Source organism: Ixodes scapularis, unplaced genomic scaffold (genome assembly GCF_016920785.2).
Source record: "Ixodes scapularis isolate PalLabHiFi unplaced genomic scaffold, ASM1692078v2 PGA_scaffold5__190_contigs__length_132052651, whole genome shotgun sequence".
Taxonomy (NCBI): Eukaryota; Metazoa; Arthropoda; class Arachnida; order Ixodida; family Ixodidae; genus Ixodes; species Ixodes scapularis.
In genome coordinates, this window is record NW_024609880.1 from 104834755 (window position 1) to 104850896 (window position 16142).

At 45.1% G+C, this 16142-nt stretch overlaps 1 pseudogene; it reads left to right on the forward strand.

Annotated features, from left to right (window-relative positions):
- The first annotated feature begins 5001 nt into the window (after positions 1–5001).
- Positions 5002–16142, forward strand: part of LOC115310587 — a 108648-nt pseudogene continuing 97507 nt past the window's right edge.

Genomic DNA, 16142 nt, shown 5'->3' on the forward strand with positions numbered 1-16142 from the left:
GCTATTCCAGCTGGTTGAACATTTTTAATATTGCTTTTATTCGGAAATGCGGCGCCGGTTCGACGTGATATTCTGGGTAGGAGCGTATTTCGACCCCCTAAAGCGATATCAGCCATTTCTATAGGGTCGACTTTTTGGGTGGAGTTGCTATCAGCGATCCTGGAAAATCTTTTATATCGGGTGGACGTGCCGAAATATTCGCATTCTCGTGAATAAATGTTTGTGTGGCGGCCAAAATATTGAACTTTTTTTTAAATTAAGAAATGCATTATTTCATGGCATACAAGTTTTATTCCAGCACCTAATAATACATTCTTCTGGCAGGTGAGCGCCCTGAAAAGTAGACAAATCAATGGAAACCTTTGTTTAATGCTTATATGAACACAGAAAATTGCTTCGTTCACTTTAACATGGGCCGTGATAGTTCGGGATAAAAATGATAATTTTTTCAGTCTCTCGTTTTTTGCCAAGCGCATTTTTCATGTGTCATTTTCTTATTGATAAAAAAAAACTGGCGTGGGATGGTGAGTCTTTTTTAGACGAACTGTTTGCCTTCTCATTTTCCTTCCTTCATACCATATAGCGATTAGAAGGTCCGAACATTTTATTTTTTGTCGCTGCTTTAGATATTTTTTAAATATTTTCACATGAAAGTCTGCATATTGGGGAGGAGATCAGACCAGGGGCGCCCCAAGCGGTTATCCTTAGAGCTACACGGATGGGGACAGCAGATACAATGACTCAGTGCTCGGCTGACATGACTAAACGTGGCGTCAGCGTTCGGCTGGAGTTCGTATTTTCTGATAAGGGGGAGGAGGGTCTCTTGCTACCACTCCGGCCAGCATGAACAATGCAGCATGCACGTGCCCAGCTCAACACAAAAGTCCAAGTTGGTCAATCTCGCATTCTCTGACAACCGCTTTCGGGAGAGATCCGGCACTTAACTCACTTCATCTATTGTTATTTTTTTTTTTACAATACACTGTGCCCCGGGCTCTATTGAAGAAGATGTCATGGACATGCCCATAAGGCCTGTGGGCATGTGCAAAGGCCTTGTGTTGAGCAAACACCGAGGTGTGGGGAAACAAACGGGTCAAAGCGCCCCCTATAGTTCGATCTACTGCCCAATAGCCAAACGTGCTCAGCAATATCTAGATGATGTTCACTACATGGCGAACTAAATGAAACAATGCTTGAATTCCGTTTTTTATTTTCCTGGCTCATTATAGTTTCTTAAAGCACTTGGAGAAAATTAGCCTTTGCACACAATATAGCGCACCTACCAGGAAAACCTCAGAACTATGCAGGAACTACAGTTGGATGCCTCAAAGCTACTAAAATGGAAGCTAGCGGTACTTCAGAAAAATTGTGCACGGTGGTTAAGTCGGACGGAAATACAAAGTAAGTACTTAACGATTCCTAAAAACACACACAAAAAAAAACTTTCAGCCTTTCTACTCTGGTGAAGAAGGAAGACCAGCGGAGCTGTACAATGGAAAGTGATGACCGGCCACAAGTCGGCACACCAGAGTGGAGAGGCTGCCGCCATGCATGAGCAACGGCGGCAACCAGATACGTGGCTTGCCGCTGTCGCTCATAGATGGCGGTAGGTGTCCAGAGTTCGGTGTCCTCATTTTGTTGCGGGGGACACGATCTTGTGGAACTAGCCCTGAACAGCTCCGCTGTAAAAGCTTGGTTGGTGCATACATGTAATACGCTTCGTGCATTTCCGTAGAACTACGTGTCGGTGGCACTACGTGGCACAAGAAAAAACAGGGGGGTTCACGCTTCGCCCAGTCGCGCGAGAGAGTCGCGTGAACGGCCCGTACCGCAGGGCACGCGAGCTCGGCCGCTGTCCAGAGCGATGAGCGAAGACTGCGGAATCACGGCTGCCGGAGTGGCGTCTATCAACGTTTTGGTGAGACAGGAGCACGAACTAATAAAAAAAAGGAAAATCTTTTGTTTCGTTAAAGCGACAAACGAGCAAGCAGATAAAAAAGGACTCGCATGCGCACTGCGCGACTCTCTATGGTGTTATCTGCGTGACGTCACTTCCGTGACCAAGTTTTACTAACATCGACCACCCAGCGTTGCACCCCCTTCCCAGCGCGGAGAAGGACGTAGCTCTACGTTAAAACTGAACGGGTTAATTTCTAGGAATTAAGGTATAAGTATGAGATCCAGCAATAAGACCAAACAGTTAATGTGAAATAGGACTATTAGCAATTTCCAGCGACCATTGTAGGATGTTGCTTAGACAAAGCGGTTTTTCCTCCTGTCATCATTTTGACCTGAAAAGCAAGCGATCTCTTCTGATCATTTCAATATTTATAACCAGTTCACGTCATGATACTACTTCTAATAACATTGGATTACAATGTTTTAGGAAGGCACTCAGTCTGATACATTTTTCTTCATTTTATTAATTTCAACTTCGAGAATCCAGTCGGGAAGTGTTTTACAGAACATATAACACTCATACTAGGAAATACCTAGACAAAACAAAACGTGCGTAATATTATAAAGAAAAAGACATAGAATAATACATTTAAAAAATAAACAAGATATCAAGGCAAAATAAAGCAAAATAAAGACAACTAGTATACAGCCGTGAGAACAGCTTTGCTTAGCTGCTGTTTCAAATGCAGATGAACTTGGGAGAAAGTATTTAGTGGCGAAGGTCATTCCAGGCTTCCCGGCGTGTGAGAAGATTACTGGTTGAAATACAATTAGATTAAAAAAAAAACTAGCATAGCTGAGTTTTTTTCTTATTTACTGCATTTGAAGAACATTTACACCCATATCAAAATATTTTAAATCTCTGTTTTCTGTCGACAACAAGAGTTTGGCACTTTCCAAGCCTGGGGACACTTCCTATGACCGGTTTATCAAGCTAAAAAACTTAGGGCATAACAACCAAAACTATACTGTATACATATAAAGTACCTCTAATGGAGACAAACTGTGTTCAGGGGGCAATTGTTCGTATTTTTTTTTCAAAGCCTGATATGCAATTTTATATTAAAAATATTTTCATCTAAAAAATAACTACACGCTTTAAAACAGCCTTGCAGGTACTTTTTAATCATTACTTTCCAAAATTTGACGCGCCCCCGAATTTCCTACGAGCTTCAAGTGGTTCTAAAAAAAGTTGATTTAGTTGTTTTCGATGACGCTCAGTACGTTTCTAGTTGGAACCCTATGTATATTTTCACTGATTAAAAAGGTAATTAACGAATTTCAATTAATTAGCGGACTTATCGCAAAGAGTAGCCACCTACATAATGTCCCCCTGACCGTATAACTCACCTGCACAAACCGCTTAAGTGTAATTTTCGCTGCTTTGTTTAAAGGAATCTGTAAAGCCTAAAAAAACACCCTGTATATATATGTACAAATATAGATCTCTCGTCATATACTGCTTCTGTACCCTCCTCTCCATCTTCCTCCTTTGTACCCACGTCCTCCGTATCGTTCTGTCCTCCTCCTCCATGCCCTCCCTTCCTCTTACAGCTTCCCCCCCTAAATTTGGCTGGATAATTGACGCCACGTGACCTCAACACCGCTTCAATTCCCCCACTAAATTTAGCGGAGAAAATGACGTCACATGACTTCGTGTCACGTCCCCTAGGAACTAAATCTGTTTCTCCGGTAGATTTAGCGGGAAAATAGTCCCGTGATTTCAACATCATTTCAATTAACCGCCAAATTTAGCAGGGAAACTGTATTGGTGTATAGGTGTGTGACGTCCCATAATGCAACCCTGCGCATTCAATTTCCTCGCTGAATTTGGCGGTAAAACTGCCGTCACATGACTTTAACACCAATTCAGTTTCCCCGCTAAATTTAGCGGGGAAACTGTGACGTTCCATAATGCAACGCGCGCGCTTACGAAGACGCCGATTCCACTACACGCGGAAACGGGCGCCTAAATGCTGCAATCTAAAAAAATAAAAACAAAAACTCGCTCCAGCAGTTATGTTATTCAGAATCTAACTGTTTGGTTACTTGGCAAGCCTCCGAAGCCACGACAATAACCGATTCGGTCGTTTTCAGTGTACGATAACACGAAGCCAGTCAACTGGGTCACTGAGTCCTGTTCCGTAGGCCGCGACACCATTGTTCGCGTGCTGCTCGAGTTTAATTATGACGAGAAGTACAATCAAAGCATTCGGTCAAAAGCAACCCTAAACTCTCGTTCAAAATAACGAATTAAACACGAATTGTGAACGACCCACCTAAACCTCGTGCCATAACGATACGCAGAAGCGGTGACGTGATTCTTGCTACTATGTCACGACAAGAAGCCGCCAGGTGGCGCCACTCCATCTACGTTTACAGAAATGCAGCCGAAACCCGTCGAATGGGTAGTGAATCAATCACCCTCCACCAATCCTCCTCTCGCATTGCCTTCTCCCCAATCATTGTAATCAAATCTCAATTCGATGTCCTATGGTCAAATGCATGTAAACGTAGCCACTGACATCTTAGGGTTTGCACTGCTTGGCGAGTCCCGATCATCTCCTTATCGCTTTGAAGCCAATGAGATTGCGGCATTAGATGATAAAAACGCCAAAGGACCAATCAGGAAGCAAGAGGCTTGAGCAAAACAAGCCACACCTTGTGTCTTTTTAACCTGTATGTGGCTATGTGTGGCCCCCTTTGTGGGATTTCTTAGTGGCTTTAAGGGGAACAATACAACAAAACAAACTGATCTCCGCCTGGAGGACCTCAATGACGTCATCTCATCGGTCCCTCCGGCCATCGGTGCGCCGGTGCCCGTCGTTCAAACATAAACGCACACTTTTGTCTTGCTTCATGCGAAAAAGTTATATATATATATATATATATATTCCTGACGAAGGCAAGACTCTTGCCGAAACGTTGACATAAACCTACCGTGTCTTTGTTTCTCTGACTTGGGATTTTCAACTTTATATATATATATATATATATGCATACTGTGGGCACGGCAACCGTCCGAGCGACAAGTTATCTAACATGCCCCATCTTTTCGTGATACAACAGATGATGCTGCTGTGCACCGCATGTCCCGTTCCTGCATTGGGGGCGGCAACCATCGTTCCAAGACTTCCAAAGCCAAACCAAGCGCAAACGTTGCTACCGCACGTCAGCATCGGCGTATTGCACAGACATCAAGCAGCAACCATGACTCAAGGCCAGAAGGGTACAAGAGCACGGCCCGAAGCAGCTTTCGTCAGTGGGCACGGCAACCGTCCGAGCGACAAGTTATCTAACATGCCCCTTCTTTTCGTGATAGAACAGGTTAGTGAAGGCGATTGCATGTGTTTCGAATCTGACAACCGATGTATTATTGTTCTGCCGGGCCCACGAGTGTTTTTTGCCTGTGCCTTGCAGTGTCAGGATAATTTATTCTTGCTCCTTTCTGGGGACGTCGAGTTAAATCCGGGCCCGGATACAACACTAGAAAAAAATGGTTAAACAAGTTCTTGAAAATCAAAAGCAAATGAGTAGTGAAATTAAAGAAGTGAAGGAACACCAGGTTACGTCCCAACAAAGACAGGACGAAATGGCTGCAAAGATCACCCGCCTTGAAACGGCTCTAGACGCCCTTCAGAAGGGCAATCGAGATATTGTTCAGCTACAGGGAACGGTTCAAAAGTTAGAAGATTTAGTTCACATCCAACAGACTAAAATAACAGATCTTGATGATAGAGCTAGAAGAAACAACCTAATAGTATTTGGTATTCCCGAAACTGGCAGCGAAACAGATGATGACTTGAAAACTAAGGTAATTACTGACGTTTTTCAACAACAGCTAGGCGTGACTGTGAACACGGTCAAGCGAATTCATAGACTTCGGAAAAAAATGAAGGTAAATGTCGGCCTGTCATCATAAAACTGTATGATTGCAATGAAAAAGTTCAAGTGCTCCAAAATTGCAAGAAACTCAAAGGGTCCAAGATATCGGTGTCCAGTGATTATTCGCATGCTACTTTATACAAGAGACCGAATCTGGCAAAGTGCAAGTGAAGAAAGGTCCCGAAGATTACGTGTGAAGCTTGTACACGGTAAGATGCAGATCGGTGACGAGATGTTTATTTGGAATGATGCTGTTGGCTGTCGCGAAAAAGTCACGGATTCACATGATTCACGGTCGGGAAATAAATGACGATAAAAAATTGAAAAGGAAGAATGCCTTCGGCTTATTAATTTGAACGCGAGAAGCCTTGTTAATGAAGTGGACGAACTGGAGCACCTACTTTTAGTACATAATCCACATATTGCTGTTGTTACTGAAACTTGGCTGCACGACCAGACTAGTGATTCCTAGCTCCTTCCGCCATCCTACAAAATAATCAGGAAAGACAGAGGATCCCGTGGAGGTGGAGTTTCTATTATCTATAAGAATAACATAGCCTGCATCTTGATGGCCGACTGCGCTGATACTGAAAGCTTGTGGTGCAAAATGACGTTTTGTGGACATACCTATATGATTGGTGAAGTATATAGAGCTCCTGATTCCCCAACTGCGTTTCTGGAGGCTATTCAAGATTACCTACAACAAAATGTTACCGGTCACTCCAAAATGATTATTCCTGGTGATTTTAACCTACCCGGAGTTAAGTGGGATGACTTAGTACCAGACCAAATGAAACCAACTATGGCGAACTTTTATTGGACATCGCTTTTTGTAACGATCTCGTGCAGGTGGTTCAAGAACCTACAAGAATAACTGGGTCGTCTAGTTTTATACTTGACTTAATTTTTGTCTCTGAGCAATTGACAAATTATGAAGTAAGCGTTGAAGACGGACTGTCAGGTCACAAGATGGTGTTGCTATCCTGCAAAGTCACAACAACGTGCAGAACCGCAAAGTGCTTAACCACGGAAGTGTATAACTTTAACAGAGCCGATGACGTTAGTATTCTCGACCATTTATAACTACATCTTTCTTCTCTGGAGGGTGTGGAAGACTTAAATGAACTATGGAATCAATTTAAAAGTGTAGTTTTCTACTGTCTGGATAGATTTGTTCTAAAGAGGGTTAAGCGCGTGGCAAGACAAAACCCGTGGGTGACCCGAGAAATAATTCAACTCAAATGTAAGATAGCCCGCAGCCGCAAGAAAAAAACTCGCAATACCACACTTATTCAAGAACTATCGCGTACCCTGGAATGTAAACTAAAGGACGCGAAGGAAAAGTATTTTTCAGAATCCATGCTTGAATTTATAAGGACATCACCACAAACATTTTGGCGTCATCTCGCGCCGTCACGGGTGGGTGTGGAATATGTCACCGATAATGACCGTATCATTACTGATCCCGCCCGAATGGCAAACGTGTTTAATACTTTTTTTCAGTCTGTTTTTGTAGATAGTGACAACACACATAAAAGCGTTGAAGAGATAAGAGGCGCGCGGCTCTCGGCTATGCCAGATATGATTATCTCTGAGCAGGGTATTTTTGCTTTACTACTAGGGATCGACACAAAAAATCGCCGGGACCAGACGAAATTCCCAACGCATTCTTAAAGCGTTACGCGGAGTGGGTGTCCAAGTACCCATTCGTTATTTTCAGTAAAAGTTTAGAGCGCCATGTAGTACCTTCAGACTGGCTGACAGCGAGAATCGTACCAGTGCAGAATTCGGGAGATAAGCATTCAGTAAAACATTATAGGCCAATATCGCTGACGTGTGCTCGTTGTAAGATACTTGAGCATATTGTGGTCTAAGGAGCTGTATAAGTTTCTTGAAGATTCAAACATATTTTTTTCTAACCAAGATGGGTTTCGAAAGTGACTGTCGACTATTGGGCAGGAGATCGAACTATAGGGGGCGCTTTATCGAGGTTGTTGTCCCTACAGCCCGGTGTTTACTAACACAGCATAACAAACAAATTGAACCTCGTCATGCACGGCCTGGACACGAGCGCTTCGCTCTGACCAATGCTGGCCTTCGAATCGTCATCTTCGATATCGCTGATCGAAAACAAACAAGAAAATTCGTTTGTTGCCCCCACAGCTGAAGCGTGCCGCTAGAGGCGTGACTGTTCGATCTCCTCCCCAATAACACAGCTTGCTGAAACTGTACACGACTTTGACAAAGCTGTTAATAATAGAGGGCCAATTGATGCGATATGTTTGGATCTATCAAAAGCCTTTGATCGGGTGCCTCATTTTGAACTTATTCATAAATTACAAAACCTGGGGTAAATGAAAACATTGTTTTGTGAATTAAAGCCTACCTCACAAATCGAATACAGTTTGTGCAAGTAAACAAAAAGAATTCAGCTACTGTAAGTGTACCTTCCGGCGTTCCCCATGGGTCTGTATTGGGGCCCGTATTATTTTTGTGTCATATAAACGACATTACGGAAAAGGTAGGGCCTAACGTTACTGTTCGTTTGTTCGCAGATGACTACTTGTTGTATACAAATGTTTCTCGTCACCATGATCAGGTACAGTTAAATGACTCTTTACAGCAAGTACAAGAATGGTGTAAGCAATGGAGAATGAAAATTAGTCGTGACATGACAGTATTTTCTGTGATAACTAACAAGAAGAAAAACGTTCTTCCATTTGTGTACGAATTTGATAACCGACCTCTGACTAAAGTTTCTCATTTTGAATATCTGGGCGTTACAATATCGTCTGATCTAAGCTGGAACGCACAGATTGACAGCATCTGCTCCTTAGCCAAAAAAAAAGCTCTGGTTCCTTAAGCGCAACCTTAAGTACGCTCCACCCGAAACAAAATTAACTGCGTACAAAACATTAATACGGCCGGCTTTAGAATACGCTTCTGTTATCTGGGATCCTTTTAGAAGTTACCAAATAGGAAAATTAGAGAGGGTGCAAAGAATGTCTGCTAGGTTTGTACTGTCGAAGTATCGAAGAACCGAATCAGTAAATGAACTGCTTAAACAGCTAAGTCTTTCCCTCCTTTCTGATCGCAGGAAAATAGCTCGTTTAAAATTCCTATTCCTGTTGAGAAATCAAATGTTTAACCTTAATACAAGTAACTATATAACGCCCCGTGTATCTAGGCATCTAAAAAGTACTCATTCATGTCAAATAAATTTACAGAAACCAAATAATGATACCTATAAGTATTCTTTCTTTCCAAGAACTATATCAGAGTGGAATAACCTCTCCGAAGAAATAGTATTAAATGATACCCTAGCTTCTTTTGAAGCATGCATTTCCAAATTGTATAAGCAGTATTAGCGAACCTACTCCCTCTGGCACTCGATAATTACGATTATATGTTTTTGATACTTAAATGGATTGGGACTTCCGTGACTCCATTTATTATCTCCTCATGTGTTCTTGTCTTTTTCTTATTTTATTTGACTTTGTTCGATGTTGCTTTTGCGCGTTCAGCGGCGTACTCTTTTGTAAGTTTTAGCATGCACTGAGAAGATGTTATACGTAAAAATGTTTTGTTGTGTATTCAGTGTGACTTAGCAAAATAGTGTACTCTTGTCTTTCGTGAGTTGTAGTCTTCAAAAATGTGCCTTCATATGTACTACTTAGTGTTCTATTTTGTATACTGTTGCACTCCTGTAACAGCCAGCGCGGGCTAACAGCATAAATAAATAAATAAAAAATAAAAAACTTTACCTGCCGCTCCTGCAGTATAAAGCGGCGGTCAATTGGACTCCAGTTAAAAGTCCCTGGAGTCAGTTTCTGCGAGCAAAATCGGGCTTTTGTGCTGGAAGCGACACGGATTTCTCCGCCATTAAGCAGGGACGCTAGGTACTTCCTTGTCCCCATGAAGCTGGTCACGTGACAAAAAAATCCGTCTTGGCCGCAGCCGCGGCCGCAAGATGAGCAAACCGGCCCAGAGGTCTGGCGAAACCTCCAATTTTTAAAGCACCCACGCCGTCTCTCGTACAAACTTCTTTAAAAAAAAACAAAAGAGTTATAGATGCATTTTGGTGTATGTTTATCTCTTGAATTTGAGTATCACGTTAATATTTTTCGAAAATGTAACTAAACGCGAGAAAAGAAAACGAAAACAACAGAAAAACCATCCGACCGATCGTTACATCATACGAGTATCTTTCGGCCCCCAAGCGCGTGTCCCTGTATGGGCAGCGCGTGCAATTGCAAGCTTGGCAGGTATATTCACTCGGACTGGCACCAGTCGGTACGTCTTTTTTTTTTACTTTTTTGAAAATAGCAAGAGTGCACGTGCATAACTTTGATTAGTGCTGAATCTGAGCGAGAGCGGAGATTCTGAACCCTTTTGTTATGACGTCAAGCTCCGGGAAGGAGGGGGTTCAGTGGTACTTTAAAATTATTTTCTGCAGTCTCCATGCACCAAATTGAAATAATCTCGATATTCGTGATCTTGGACGCCAAATAAAGACTATATAAGTGTTCTTCCTCAAATACGAAACAGCTTCAGTTTTCTTTTTAAGGAATTAGAAAGATTTATTAACTATTTAAGCAGTCGGAATACTAGCTTGAGCTACCCAGTGCGTTTACACTTGAGTAGCACTTCTTTGACGTTATGTAGTTTTTTGCGTCCCTTTTACATAACCTTTACAAGTTGAAAAAGCAAAATGAACTTCAAAGCAGCAACTTAAACGCCTGAAGACAGCTCACGTGGCCAAAGCTCTTCGACGGAATTTCTTCAGAACAAGCACTGGAACCACACAAAAAAATTAATATTCTTGACAATGTCTGGAAAATCATGCCACACAGAACATGACGTTTATGAATTCATCAACTTTGGTCATACCATGAACGTGAGTGACAGTCAGCGAATCAGTGACTTGGTCCGTGAAGGCATACCTTCAGTGCCGGAGGTGAAAAAATGTATCGGATAATAGGCACAGGACGCCCTGTTTGCGGGGAAGAAGCGCCTCACCCTAGCTGCCAAGGATTCTACACTACCAATTATGATTGTGGAAATTATGTACAAAGGGCGCTAAGGCAAGAAAGGTGCAGCGACCTCGATCAGGAGAACGCAGTTCGGCTTGTTGAGGACATAAAAAAAAAAAAAATCAAATCCTGATGTCCGTTTTAGAGGGCAGCTCTTATGGCACATTTACACTGGAAGCGGATCCGCGTTCGCGGATGCGGTTCGCGAGAGACCCCGTTCAGACACACCGAGAGGCGGTTGGCGGTTTCTCGACGACCACGCGTGATCTTTTGAGACCTGCGTTTGCAACCCTGTTTTACAATCCAAAATCCAGTCTAGTCCGTGATCCAAAGCCAAAATTTAGGTATTTTGTCACTCGGAATAATTTTCTCCGAGATGTTCGCCCGCATCACGAGCTCAGGCAGCGAAAAAAAGAAACACGGACCCGCAAAACTCGCCTGTGATTCCCTCGACTTCGCCTTTTGAAGCGAAGCCCAGCTAGGCGCGCCTTGCGGACTCAGAACAGGATGTCCCCGACTTTTTTTTCGAAGTGGACCCTTCCCGCATGAATAGCTGACCTTGTTTTCGAGGTAGTGGGCCAGTTTCTCACCCTCGTTATTGTTCGCTCTTATCATTTTCGAAGTTGTGAGCGGTGGGGTGAACCGTGGTGCGGGGGAATGTGTTCGTTGCTAGCCGGTCGTGGCTTCGTTGGTGGAGGACTCTCCTCTCGTCACTCGCTCGCCGATCGAGTCTACTGATTGTTTGACATTAAGCTCAAATAAACGCCGTATGCATTACCTCTGCATTGTCTGGTACGTACATATTATTTCTTGAGTAGGTTCCCTTTATTTATTTTATTAGTAGTAAATCTTACAGGTCGAGCTAGCGCAGGTACCCTTCCCCCTCCCCGGTAGTGCGTTGACCACGCAATCAAGCTCACAACGTCTCTATCGGTCTTCGTGGTGGTCATGCACGGTGTCGAAAGCTTTCAATTGTTCACGCGACTATCTTAGTGGGTAGAAAAGCTGACATTTCGGTCGATCAGGGGCAGGTTCCGACGTTCTACACCGAGAGATTAACAAGGCAGAGAGCTTGGGCTGTGGCACCCGGAATAATAAACAAACTCTTACCTGAACCAAATCACCGGTGCGAAGCCCGTTAAAATTACGAGTCAATTCTTTTCGCAGCGGATTCAAGTGACGGACGTGAACATCAAGTTTCTCCGTTGATTTGTCGAAAGCTAAGACTACAGCGCTAGGACTACAGCGCCTTAGATGCCTCTCCAGCGACAGGTCCCATCTTGTTTCGAAACTCACTGACGTCATGTCAGCGTCGCGTTGTGATTGGTTGCCGCTTTGCGGTTCATGAAAGCGGTTGGGAGAAATCTGTCCCGAAGTGGTAGGCAAAAACGCGCTCCAACCGCTCGATCCTTGCCGCTTTGCCGTTGAGAACGCGCGGATCCGCTTCGCGAACGCGGATCCGCTTCCAGTGAGAACGCGCCATTAGGCACCCGCCGTCTCCGGCTTGACCGGCATCGCCATCGGCGTCGCCGTCGCCGTCGTTGTAACCGTGAAGTATCGTGACCCCGGTGACCTCACGTGACCCCGGTGACGTCATGTGACCCCCGTGAGGTCATGTGACCCCCATGAGGTCACTGACCCCCGTGAGGTCATGATGGTTACGCGACGTCACGAGGGTCACGTGACTTCACGGTTACGCCGACGCCGCTCGGTGGGAGGAGTAGCAGGCAGGATGAGGAAGTGATGAGGGAGAGGATGGATATACCCTCCCCTCAGTACCCTTCCCTCCTCCTTGTCAAGACCAGCGCTCTAATTCGGCGTTACAGGGAGTTGTAAACGGCGTTCATTTCAGAGCGCATCTCTTAGGCGCCCGTTTCCGGCTTGAGCGGTGTCGCCGTCGGCGTAACCCTGAGGTTGCGTGACCCCTCCCTCCCCCCGAGGTCACGTGGCACCCCCTCCCCGAGGTCACGTGACCCACGCCTGAGGTCACGTGAACCCTTCCTCACGTCACCTGACCTCCCTGAGGTCACGTGACCGCCCCTGAGGAAGAGGGCCCGGTGTCGCTGCGTTGTTGCTGTTGTGTACGTGGTTGATCAGCTTGTGTTCCGTGTATTCTGTGTGTTCAGTGATGCATGTGCATCTCTACCATGTAGCGTTCGAAAGTCGGCAGAACCTAAAGAAAGAAAAAAACAACGCCTCTCCGACTTTTTTTTTTTCCGTTTTGAGCGTCATTTGTTGGAAGCTATATCAATTACACGAGGGGACAAAGTTTCCTCCATTGAAAGAAAAAAGGTGGCAATATTTCTCCCTTCTTAGGGGAGCGAATTTCCTCCCCGCTTTGTAGGAGGAAATTTCCTCCCTTTATAGAGCAATATAAGGGACACGCGAGTTCCTCCTTTAAGGGAGGAAGTACTACTCCCTTTCATTTTACAGCGAGCTGCTTTACTGAGGATCGCACGGGGATAGAACACGACTTGCTACCGTTGATTAAAATACGTGTGCTTATGTCCTTGTAGCATATTTTCACGAAGTTTAGCAAATACTCCCCCGTCCCACAATGTTCTAAAACTGAAAAGAGAAAGAAATGGGAAACCTTATCAAAGACTTTTTTAAGTCAATTTGTAGCACAGCAAGCTGTAGGACGTCTCATTGCCTCAATGGTTTCGGCAACAGTCCGCATCAGATGCGAATTTGTCGTTATCGATCTCTTTTTAAAGTCATATGCTTGGTGTTCGCCCACAACTGTTCTAAAGGAAATTTAAATACGCCTAGCTAACTTTTTCGCGAGTAGTTTATGGTCAGTGGTGAGTAGACTGATACCTCTGTAGTCTACACACCCTCTGGTAGATCTGTTTTCTTTTTGGTGTCAATACCGTAACGGTCTGCCTCATTGATGGAGGGATTAGATTTCTTCCGGTACCTTAGGCATTCCTTTCAGAATTTTCTCTGCAACGCCATGGTTAGAGTTCTAGGTTGATTAAACAGTGCATTGTAGAAAGAAACAAACTTTTTCTCGATTTCATCAACATCGGAAAGAATGTTACTGCCGCATTGCAGTTCATCGATTTGGTTTCGACACGCTCGCTCCCGCTCTCGCGTTGTAAATGTTTAGTCGGGTCCTCTGCCTTGCCTAGCGTGCGTAGCCGTGACCTTAATATTGCTCCGTGATACTCTTCTAGATGTTCTAATAGTCGTGCTTTGCACTCCTTTATGTCTAATGCAAAACAACCCGGGCTCTTACTTTCCTCGCGTACCAAAGTATGCAGTAGCTTGATCAGTTCCAGGTAATGTTTTAACGCCTTTCTAATGCTTTCTCCTGACAAAACGACATTTCTCACATTCTGATATCTTTCTCCAGTAGCTCCCAGTTAACAGCGTTTGCTTCTTTTCGACCCGTCATGCTTACGATAAAGTCTTTACCTGCTCTTTGCAGATGCCCGTCCTCGAGTACCTTATCATTAATTTTCCACGCTTGCCACGATGACAAACATTTTTTTCTTTCTTGCCAGGCTGCCAATCACGCCTGTGACGATGGCATGATTCGAGAAGGCTACCTGATTGACATTGTAGCACGTCTTTGTCGTTGCTACGCCACTATAGACACGCATATCCTGTCCAGTCGCGCATGACACTGCCCTTGCCGGTGTGCGTATAATAAGTTTGGGCTCTCCACAAAATCGGTGGCACCCTGAAGATGAAAGTCTCTTAGCAGCTTTTTAAGTTCGACGATACTGGCGTCTTGTTGGGTGCGCCTCGAGACGAGTCTCTTTTTTGCAAAACACAGTTAAAATCAGGTTCGGCGTGTAAATCGACACAACACGAATTATATCGTTCTTGTAGAGCACATCCATGGCACAAACCCTGCCGCTTTGATCAGTCTCCCATTCTGGGAGAACTGCGATACTTCTATGCTTGCGGATAGGAACTGCAGTGCCAGCTCTATGTGAAAAAGCGCAGGAATATCGGAAGTCATAAAGGGTTTCCAAAAACCTTTTTGCTTTCTCAATGTGTCCGGAAGTAAGTTTTGTTTCCTGCAGCAGTGCTACATCAGCTCTTTCGCCCAGGAGCATGTTTATTAACCTGTTTTCTCTTCCTAACGATCAAACTCACGCAGTTGAATGAAATAATTTTTAGGCAGGGCATGTTCTAGTTGTTGTTTCTGTGTTTACCGCCGGCACTTAACACTCAAGACATCGGCACAAAAGACGCGCTCAATGCAAACACTATAAGAGGGACTCACTGGGAGTCCTTTCGCCTGCGTGGTTCGGAGATGCGTTGCTTCGGGTCGAACCTCTGCTTCCACTGGGCAGTAGGCTTCCACATAAGGCGTTGGTCAGGCGTCCCTTGGCTCTCCTTTGCGCCGAAACCTTCGCCCTGAGGAGTTTAACCGACCGGCTTGTTGGTGTCTTGTGGAGTTAGCTTCCCTTGCTCGACACCATCGGCTTCTCCTTGTCCTGTGGTCGCTCTCTTTCGACTCGGGAAAGTATCCCTCGGAGGCCCGTTGCCACCGGCATGGCCCGTGCTCGAAGGTCCGTTCTCACGAAAGCCTGCGCCGGATCGGCCTGGGTTAACACAGTTGCGGAAGGGGCGGTGTTTTCAAGGGCTGCTTCAACGAAGGGGTGTTGCAGGTCGGCGGTTGCAGTGGCTGCTTCAGCCAAGGGGCGTTGCAAGTCGGCGGTTACGTTGACCGGCCTCTGCCTCCAGCCGTGACCTCGGCTTCCTCCTCGTCCATAAGGTGTTCGAACATCACATCCACCACCTTGACTTCTGTTACTGCGGCGTATGTCCTGACACAATCGTCCTTCTCGTAACCGAAGCGCCGACGAAGTACGCACCGCGGCACCTTGTATTTCCGTCGGACGTGTCCAGTCCTCCGGCAACGCGGGCACATGGTGGCGCGGCCCGGGGCGATTACCAAGGCCGTACCGTGGGGAAAGCGCAGATTTTGCGGGATCTTTTCCAGGCTGACGCCATCTTGAGTTTCAGGCGCACTGACCGTATGGTGGACTCTACGCCTTGAAAGCCGTCCTCATGGCAGCCTTTCCGGATGACGTCTTCTGTTCTTCCGTACGGTTCGAGCGCCCCTCGGATAGCTTCGTCGGGCACGTAGCACGGCACCCAATGCAGCTTCAACCGCACCTCTGACACGTTGAGGTGCAGCAAGAGACAGGGCTTGCCCTTGACCAAGGTTCTTTAGTTTCTACAAACTTCTGCTTGGACGCCAGCGAGTGAAAGGGATCCATTTACACGTGATTCATATGGCAT